This window comes from Thunnus thynnus, chromosome 14, assembly GCF_963924715.1.
Source record: "Thunnus thynnus chromosome 14, fThuThy2.1, whole genome shotgun sequence".
Lineage (NCBI taxonomy): Eukaryota > Metazoa > Chordata > Actinopteri > Scombriformes > Scombridae > Thunnus > Thunnus thynnus.
Window position 1 is genome coordinate 29,709,584 of NC_089530.1, and position 10,863 is coordinate 29,720,446.

General features: G+C 38.9%; 1 long non-coding RNA gene across 1 annotated transcript; it reads right to left on the bottom strand.

The window, feature by feature from the left end:
- Nucleotides 1-1,409: 1,409 nt before the first annotated feature.
- On the bottom strand, nt 1,410-4,617 carry LOC137197456 (uncharacterized). The gene is made up of 3 exons (XR_010931431.1): nt 4,532-4,617; nt 4,063-4,181; nt 1,410-2,614 (listed from the first exon to the last, which is right to left on the bottom strand). It is a non-coding gene; the product is annotated as an uncharacterized lncRNA (long non-coding RNA).
- Nucleotides 4,618-10,863: the final 6,246 nt, after the last annotated feature.

Below are 10,863 nucleotides of genomic sequence, written 5' to 3' on the forward strand. Positions count from 1 at the left end.
GCACCACCCTGGACTCAGGGAAAAAGATAGCCAATTCAGTCTCAAAGTGTACTAATCTATGAATTTGGGACTTTGATTAATAATTAATTTAATAACTATAAACAAAATCACCATATCAATAGCTAGTTAAGGTTGAAGGATTTGGAGTTCTTTACAGAGCAGAGGTTGGCAAAACTCATTCTTGTGCAACATCAAAACAGACAACAGGTATATCCAAAAGCATTTATTTAACAAAAGGGTAAAAGCAACACACAATACTAATCTAGCTGGGTGTACCTATATACAAGTGTGAATGTGTGAGTGTGTGTGTGTGTGTGTGTGTGTGTGTGTGTGTGTGTGTGTGTGTAGGGAAGACAATAGCAAGATGGCTGCAGTCACCTGGTGACTGAGCACATGGCATGCCGACACTTTGGCTGATAAAGGGAACTGCAGAGATAAAAGGCCAGACCATGTGGTGTCTTGAACCACATGTGCTGCCTGAACCAAAGTTTGCCAAACTAGGTTTTAACCTCTTAACTGTGTGGTTCTCTATTCAAGGCCAATTGGTGTATGCTAAAGGTGCCAGGTTAAAACGAGGTTAGTTGCATGCAAGGCCTAGTTACTGGATGTAACATGTGTTAAGCATGCTAACATTAACCTAGCGGTGTGGCTATGCAGTAGCCTGACTATAAGCAACAAGGACATCACAACAACAGTTCAATGTATAACCTTAACCAAATCAATACACGTACAGTACATTGTTTGAGTTAAACATTCTTGCTTAGCCGTACTATGCTTCACTGTGTTGCTAGGCTATGCCCAGTTGTTACCAGTCCATGAAGGAAGAGATGCTTTGTGGTGTCCTGCTTTGTAGCTGGTGAATCCGTGGGTGAGTCAGGCTGAGAAGGCTTTGGCTCTGAAGCTGAAAGATGCAGGCGTTGCTGGGCAGACAGCACTCCAGTCGTGCAGAGGGCCCAGGTCACTCCTTGGTGTAGAGTTAGCGGCAAGCTAACTCCATTTCGCGGCTCCTGTACTTGTTAAACTGGCCAGCAGACTTGTGTATTAGCTGCTGGCACAAGGAAACTTAGTTTCTGAGTCTTAGGCAGGCTCTCGCGTCTTCTGCCGTAAAGAAGACTGTGTGTGTCTGCTGTGAGCAGGCCACACCAGAGAGCAGAGAGCTGCTCCAGCAGCTCTGGAGGTGTGAAAGAGCAAGGAGCTGCTCCTGCTGCAGCTCGTGGAGAAAAGAGAGGCAGCTGCTCCTGCAGCTGAAGGAGAAAAGAGAGAGATAAGAGGGGAATCTCTAGTTTTGATAACCTGGATCCATGGGTGGAGCTTAACACTTTGGGTGCGAACCCCCAGGGCTCAGGTTTCTTGGAGTCTTGAAACATGTGGTAAACTGTGGTCCACATGTAGTCCCAACAATCATATGAAGCATCAACTACTGTGCAGTAAATCAGTTTGGGACATCTCATCCAGGTAGCATCAGTTAGAATCAAGCTCTCACTGGACAGTGGCCTCCATCAGCTGTGATCATGTGGAGTCACTTGATAACTGGAAAAACACACTCAATGTAATTCTGCAGACCGGTTAGAGACTCATCCTACCTGTTAGGAAGGGACTGCTTTACGGCTATTAAGGAGATGGAACGAATAATTTCCGCCCACTATTAACTTTGTCAATATACATTTGACATTTGAATACTGTATTGAGGTAGACTTGAAAAAGTCCAAACCTATCCTTGAATCTTCTTAAATTTTGAGAATGCTACAGGAGGCGTTCAAGTTCGTTTCCCATACAATATGTTACGTCAACACTGTACTGATAGATGTTGACATTTCTGTGAGTGTACTGAGAAGTTACACTGCTGGTCTTGAAGAACTCAGAGATCCCTCGCGCTGATACACCGGAAGACTACGAAGGGCCAGAATGCATCTCATTTTCATGAACATTTTGTTACTAGACTGAAAATGAAAAAGTAATAATTATTACACAAATAATTATACATCACACAAACATCAAGCACAAAACAGTGTAACAGTTCAACTAATGTAATTTCCAAAAAGATAATATAATTATGATGGTTCTATTTTTTTTTAAACTTTTTTTTTTCTTTTGTCTTGCTGCTCAGTCATTTAGCCTCTAAATGTATTTACTGCCAAACTCTCTCTCTCTCTCTCTCTCTCTCTCTCTCTCTCTCTCTCTCTCTCTCTCTCTATTTTATATTTAATGTGCTGAAACACAGAGCCTGAACAAACTGTCCAAATACTGTCTGAAATTATGAAAAATATAGAAACAGGTTGTTTCTCCTCACAGATCTGCTGTCTGGATGTGATGTCATGTTTGTCTCTTCCTGTGACTGACCTTCTGCTCCTGAGTTGATGTTCCCCACCAGATCGTTCCTGCTGATCTTCTTTAAAATATTCTTGATCACTTCCACAGCTCCAGAAAATGTGTATTTCTGCAGCATCAGATCCACTGTGTCTGGCCTATCTGCCTTCGACAGCTTGTTCTCTTTGATGGGTGGGATGTCGCCCACCTTTTCATACTTCTTCAGGTGCCACTTGAAGTTCTTGAAATCATCATCATTTAAATCGTCCAGAATGTTGAGAAGGTCCATCTCCGTCATCATGGCTCTCTGGTAAAATCAGAGAACATTGATAAGAGAACAGTTGTGTTTCTGTCTGTCTGCCAGTAGAAACTCATTCTGTGTTACTGGATCTGACTAGTTTGACAAAAAGGCAAGTTTGGCTGCAGTCGTTTAAGTGTCAGAAAGACTCAAGAGGATCTTCAGTAAAAACGTCTCACCACAAGTCTACTCAGTAGCTGTTCTGAAGCTTTCTATCGGATCGAGTTTTCTCAGTTGTCATGGAAATGTTCTTGTTAAAATTTAGAAACACAGTTTAGGTGTCAGTGTTGGGGAAACTACTTTAAAACTCTATTTTACCAAACTAATACTTCACAATGAAAATAGTTCAACTACATTTTAACTACTGTCAGAAACACTCAGCTTGTCAAACTAAAACTACTTTCAAAAAGTAGTTCAACTACATCCAAACTACATCACAGGAAATGATCACAATCTGAGTCTGTAATCTCATATTGTTACACAGAGATATAACTGAACTGACACTGAGTAAAGTGTAGGTGTGTTTGATTTAGGGACCAGGGCAGGCCAATCCTCATTTAGGCAGCCTGAGGATGTGTTTTAAGGAGATGATTGGGAGCAATTGTTGAGGTGGAATCAGGAAAATGCTAAATTTCCAGGAATTTCATACTATTCAATTACAGACATCTTGGTCACAAACTACAGGTGATTTTAATCAAATAGCAGGTGATTGCTATGACAGACTGTGTCCAATGAGCTGTGGCTTTGTACCGTATTGTACAGCACAAAACATCATGAGAATACAATGAATATGTAGTTTGTAATTAACTACCTAAACTACATGAACCATAGTGGTTAACTACTGAAATAGTTAAACTACCACCCAACTACTGCAGATTGTAGTTAAACTAGTAATTGAACTACATGTAGTTAACTACTCCCCAACACCGTTAGGTGTTTGTGTCAGAACTGGACCTTTTGTTTCTAACTGTTATGCTGAACCACCTTAAAGCCTTCATCATTTCAGGTGACATCACACCTTTTACAGCATTTTCACAAACAAATGTTTAAATACCAAAAAAAAACAATGTACACACCATGAATATGTGGTCTGTGCTTCTTTTTATCTACAGCTGAAAACATGTGAGAGCAAAGAGATTTGAACTTCTACATGTGTAAACTCTGTGAATGAATATGAGACACATCCTGAACATTTATCTCCTGTAAACTCACAATGTGTTTGTAGAGTCTGATGCCTGCATGTAGTTTGTATCATTTACAGACATTTTATGAGCTGCAGCTTTGTTAAACACATCAGCTGCCACTTTATATTTAGATGACTAAACCTGCTGCAGAAGATCTTCAGACTCTCACTAATAACTGATGGAGATGGTTGTAGTAGAGTGTGGGTTTGTTTTAAATGACATTTCAACACTGAATCATCTTCAGGTCAGTTTACAGTAGAAACAGTCTCTTACTTTGTGTCTGAGGGTCCAGGTTCATTACTGAAGTCTGGAGGATCAACTTTAGACCAGTCAGATATCAGAGACTCTGCTCCGTCCTCATCTTCTGGAGTCTGAGAGGTAAACCAGTAACACTGGAGACACATACACAGTATAATAAACCCAGTCCTTCCTCTCAACTTAGTAGCTTCTTATTAGTTGACATGACTTTAACTACAACCATGACACAAAGATAAACTTTGACTCTGGTTTAAATCCAACAAACAGACTTCAGATAAACATCTGTGTGGTTCTTAACTGTGACTTCTCTCTATTTTAACTGCAGCAGTGAGTCACGTTACATCACTGTGAGGACGCAGAAACCGAAGACGTCGACACTGTGATCTCACAGTTTAATCAACTAAACGATAAATCAGTAAAATAATCAGCAGGTTGATCAATAATGACAGTAATCATTATTTGCAGCTCTGATATTAACACTCACCCTGCCTCAGACTGTTTCCTCCTTCTGCTCTGTCGACTTTAAAATGGAGTCTGACTGAGTACTTCCTCCCTGTTTGCTCGTGTGTGTGTGTGTGTGTGTGTGTGTGTTTTCTAGAGCCATTGTTGTATTGTGAAGTACTATGTGTTCAGGTTCAGAAGAAGGTGGTAATTCTCTTTTTTTGCAGTGGGTCGTATGTGGAGTATGGGGAAGGTACAAATAGGTACAAACTCAGACACACAGACTTCCTCATCGTACTAAATACAGTTATTCTCCAGTAAACGTGTGTTCTGTGTCAACAGATGAAGTCAAACAGATGAATCTGCATCTACAGTCCACAGGAAGATTAAACTAGACCCTCTGACAGTGAAATAATGATCATAATACTGTAACATTCACACTGCGTCACCGATGTTCCTCTGATCAAGAGGAGAAAAGAGGAAACAACATTTGAAGACCTCAAAACTGTAATTTCATATTTTTCTGACACAGTTTAATCAACCAGACAATTAATCGGTAAAATAATCAACACATTGATCAATAATGACAGTAATCATTATTTGCAGCTCTGATATTAACACTCACCCTGCCTCAGACTGTTTCCTCCTTCTGCTCTGTCGACTTTAAAATGGAGAATGACTGAATACTTTCAACTTTACTTCCTCCCTGTTTGCTTGTGTGTGTGTGTGTGTGTGTGTGTGTGTGTGTGTGTGTGTGTGTGTGTGTGTGTGTGTGTGTGTGTGTGTACCAGGTATTCCTCATGTTGTGAGGACATAAATCTGTTTAAACAGACACATGTGGGGACTCGCCTCCCTTTTGGGAACAGTTTTTGGACTTTTTCTCTAATCTTTGATTTTTGCTGAAATATTGGATCATTTGAACATTTATTGAAATGAAAGCATGTGAGAAGTTTAGAGGGAAAAATCACTATTTGGTGGAGCTGTTAACAACTCATAGACATGTGAAATGTGACCCCGACTACACACTGCTTTTTGTAAGACGTCAAAAGACAAAAAGGTTGGAAACCACTGGTTTCATCTTTAACAATGTGTTGTATTTTAAAAGCTTGTTATATTATCCATTGTGTCAAATCTTCATCTGAAAAGTAACTAAAGCTGTCAAATAAATGTAGTGGAGTAGAAAGTACAATATTTCCCTCTGAAATGTAGAAAGTAGCATCACATGGAAATACTCAAGTAAAGTACAAGTACCTCAAAACTGTACTTGACTACAATACTGGAGTAAATGTACTTAGTTACTTTCATCACTGTCTTTGACACACCTTAATATGTGTGAAAATGTTAAACATCGTTAAATGTCAAATGTCTGTCCGTCACTGACAGTGAATGAAGACGCTGAGTCGTCGGTTTGTACGAAGCTGTAAACAGTTTTATTATTGTGACATCAGAGCAGCAGAACAAACCAACATTCATCAGAAACACACTGCTGAACAAACACCTGTCTGTGTAGAAGTCACTTGGTGTGTTAAGGTTTTGTGTCGCTCTGTTCTCGTCTATGTACAGGTGCTACATCAAACCATGCAGAGCATGTGATTGGCTGCCAGCCATCAGGTGATCTGACAACCCAGAGAAGTGCAGTGCAGAGAAATAAACCGGGAACATTCAGACCAAACCAAAAGAAAAAAATCATTTAAAAGGTGAACAGGAAGTGTGGGTGTTTGTGGGAGGGGTCACATCTCAGTCTCAGCCAATAAGCTCTCACCTAGACCTGATGTCAGCAAGACCATCTGGGGGCTGGAGTCTGTAGGGTTAAAGAACGACACGTTTAGAAAAGGACCAGACCGCCATGTCCCAACGTTTCTGAAACCAGTAAATACAAATCCTGCTGATCATTTTCCAAATCATCAATCACTTTTTAGATTGATTTCCTTCCAGGCAGCCATTTTGTTTCTATGAAAATCAACCAGCAGAGAAATAATCCATCACAGCAAATGTTAAGTCATGTTTATTTGTTAGTTAGAAAAGTTCAGCACAACCCTCCATAAAACCACAACGTGACGTTTTTACATTCCAGTTTTTGTATGAGGCTAGCAGTTTCCCTGTTTCAGTCTTTATGCTAAGCTAAGCTAACTGGCTTCAGCTGCATATTCATCAATCTGAACATCTAACTCTCCGTCAGACAGAGAATAAGAAGAGTTCCCAAAATGTGAAACTGTTCCTTTGAAGGAAATCAATCTAACAGCTGATTTGGAAAATGTTATAAATACAGTATATACATAATTTCTAGTACTTTAGCTAAACACGTGTGTTCATTCATTCAAAGAAACTCTGTTAGACGTGTCTAATAATAATGTCTGAAGTTCATGTTTTCATGAGGTGAAAGAATTTTCTAAAGAACCGGTCAAGATCTGGTGTTGAGTAACTTTATTGCCTTATTTGCCTCAGTGAGCTGACAGTGTAACAGGACAGACAGGACAATATTCAACACAACATACTAATAATAATACATATACATGTATGTATGTATGGACATTTTAAAATACACAAAGTACTAGTTAAATAACCCAAACATGTTATAATAGCATAAATAATTATAAAGAAGCATAAACTAAAAAACAAGATGTACCTTTAAAGAGCCACAGGGAGTGTGTGTGTGTGTGTGTGTGTGTGTGTGTGTGTGTGTGTGTGTCTGTGTGTGTGTGTGTGTCTGTGTGTGTTTGTGTGTGTGTGTGTCTGTGTGTCTGTGTGTCTGTGTGTCTGTGTGTGTGTGTGTGTGTGTGTGTGTGTGTGTGTGGCTGTCAGCAGCTCACTGACCTGCTGACCTTCACTCCTCTTCTTCCTCCTCTTTGATCTGAATTTGAACTGAATATCTTTGTGTTGTGGACAAAACAAGACATTTGAAGACATCGACTTGGACTTTGGGAAACACTGATCAACATTTTTCACCCTTTTCTGACATTTTATGGACCAAACGAGTCATCTATTAATCCAGAAAATAATCAACCGACTCGTCGATAATAAAAATAATGGTTACTTGCAGCTCTAATATACATATAAACTGTATATATATATGACTAAAAACAGGAGGCGAGGACGCCGTGGTCTCAGTGAGGACTGGCAGGTCTGGTTTCAGTTCTTCAGGTTCAGTGTAAGGTAAGGTCAGAGTAAAGAGGACTGTGGTCTAATGTTAGTTTTTGGGGACTCGTTGTGTATATTTGGATCCTCTGAGCTGTGATAAATATAAGAACATGTGAGTGTTTGAGTTCAGTGTTGAAGGAAGTTCAGATCAACGTCTCCCCCTGCTGGACAAACACAGGAACACCTGAGAGACTGAAGACTTCCTGGAAAAAAAGGCTTATCAGCACTGATATGAAGGCTGAATTCTAATGTCTATCCTCCGGACTGAGCCTGAGACTGAGGGGATGAAATGCGCTACGAGACCTCAAGTGGACCTTGACACTGCTAACATTAATCTATATTCAGGGGCGTCAGTGAAAAGGTCACATTGTGTTGATCATAACACAATTTTATATCCCTCAATTCCTCAACATGTAGATGGATATATGACATTTCTTCAAAAAGGCAGCAGTCAGGTGAGAAGATTTTTCCAGTTCAGACAAAGACAAACTTAAACTGGTCGATCACTCATTAAGCTTTGAGTTCTTGTAAATCTAAGTTTTAAAAAAATAAAATGTTACTGAAAACAGGCGAGGAGAGGAAGAGGAGGAAGATGAGGAGACTGACAAAGCTGAAGGAGCAGGTCTGATGAAGGTTAGTGATCAAGAAGAAAGCGAGTGGGAGTTGTTTAAGCTTTTAGTTGAAATTAATACTGAATTTTATCACATAGGCTTATTACTCATACAAGGAATAAACTCACCTAAATGATTTTATGACATTTTTAGTTTTAGAGGTTCACACATCAAACATCAGTCTGTGTATGAATAACATACTGAGGACCTGCAACTTATCTAAGAGAGAGGAGATAACATGCCTGTTGTAAGTGGATGTAAAGTATTTAAGTCATATTAGATCTGTGCCGAATACAAACTATGAAGAGGCAGATCTATTGTGTTGATTTTACATCTATTGCTACTCTAAAAATTCATGACAAACAGACATTTTGGGGCCATTTAAAAAAAAATCCTCCCCCCAGCCCTCCCTGGTAAAGGCTTAGCCCCCCTAACCATAAATCTCTAGTGATGCCCCTGATCTCATCTATTGCTGATATGAAAATATTAACATATTGATTGGTGCAGCTTTAAATGACAGATTCACAGTTTTTCAGGTCTGTCTTAAACCAACAGTCAGTCTTCAAATGAACATTAAAGCTGTGTTTCTTGCTGTAATCATTCCTCCTGTTCATACCATTAGAAGATCCCTTCATAATGACCTTACAATGGAAGTGATGGAGGACAAAATGTATTTAAAGTTTATCTGAAGCTGATATGAAGCTTCAGCGTCCAAATGAGTCAAATCAAGTAGATATCTTTCAACGTTACAGTCTTTTTAGTGCCAGAGTTCCTCTTTTTGTTACTATACTTCCACCTGCAGCTCAACAGGGAAACACTGTCCGAGGAAACACAAAGAGGGAATTTGATGCTGAAAAGACTGTAAATGTGTCAGATATCCACTTGATATGACTAACTCAGACTGCTGAAGCTGAATAGAAGCTTCATACAGACTTTAAATGACTGTGTGGACACACTGTGGATTTTGGCCTCCATCACTTCCATTGAAAGCACATTTGAAGGATCTTTTAATATCCAGTATGAACAGGAGGAATGATTACAGACACTTGACTGCTGGTTTAACACACTGGAAACACTGGGAACACTGTGAACCATCATTTATAATAAAAAGGTGATGATATGTTTGTGTCTCTGGATGTAAAAACATATTATTATTTAACATAAGATTCATCAGTCAGACCCTGCCACTGCCTGTCAGTCTCCACTGAGGGATTAAATCAGAGCAGTGGGAATCGAACCATCAACCGTCTGCTGCTGCTGCAGTTTTTAAGTCACTGCCCACCGGAGGAAGTTTGTAAAAATCCAACAGAATATTTTATTTAATTCAGGTTCATGGTCTGATATTCACCACTAGGTGGCGTGACAGCATCAGACAGCAGCTCTGACTGAAGACCCTCTGAAGAATCTCTGAACCTGTAAACAGCTGTTTGGAAACAACTTTCATGATTTTTAGAATAGAAAACTTTTAAGATTTGTTTGTATTTTGCATCACGTCCAACAATAATATTAGATTCATTGATTCAAAGGAGGGAAATTTAACATATAAAAATAAACAATCAGCCTCCACTATACATGGCAGCACTTAGATGATTGATTGATTGACAGTTAGCAGCTCCTCACATGTGAATATTTGCTAGTTTTCAATGATAATAAACCCAACATCTTTGTGTCTGTGACTGTTGATGAGAAAAAACAAGTCATCTGAATATGTGATAATGATCAACACTTCATACACTGATCAATCTGGATCATTAAAGACAATAATAGTTGGTTGCAGTACTACTGATGAGCTTCATTGATCAGATGATGTGGAGGAAACTGATTCACTCTGGTAAAGTTTGTTGGGTGAAAACTGAACTTGTTTGTGTGATCACAGGTGAAGTGAGTCTCTGAGGTTCATATTTATTTATTAATCAAGCTGCTGAAAGTAAAAACAGCTGATCAGACGTGTTCTGGGTGTAGAAGTCAGTCATGATGTCGATCATCAATGATCAGGATCAATAACAAGCAGCATCATGAAGAAGAGAGACACCTCACTGTTATTTGTGTCTGGACATCTTTTTTTATTGACATTTATCAAACAAGAATAAATCTGCATCGATCTGATGATTGATCACATTATTTCTAGTTTATCTCATCCACATTTATAGATTTATACATTATCAATATATTAGATCATTGCAAAGATTTAAAGACATCACACAAAGAAAATCAACTTTTTTTAAACAATGATAATTCTATATGTTCTTACAGAATAACAAACCACAGAAAATAATTTATAATCTGCCAGATGTCAGGTGGATCAATATCTCTGATTGGCCATTCCTTCATGTGATCAATCATGTGATCATGTGTCTGTCATTATTGATCATCACAGAAGGACTTTTCTCTCTCTGCATGAGAAGAACGTTTGATCCCGTGCGATCAATAAGTGATTATAAATCATTATCATTAGACCGATATTGATCCATATTTCAGTCAGCCAATATAATCGGCCGATATTATTGATCTATCACAGATACATCAGCATATATGTTGTCTGATATGCGTCAATATTTTAAAGTTGTATATGCAGCATTTTATGTATATTTGATCCTTTCTCAAGTTTAATGTATTAATATGTTTT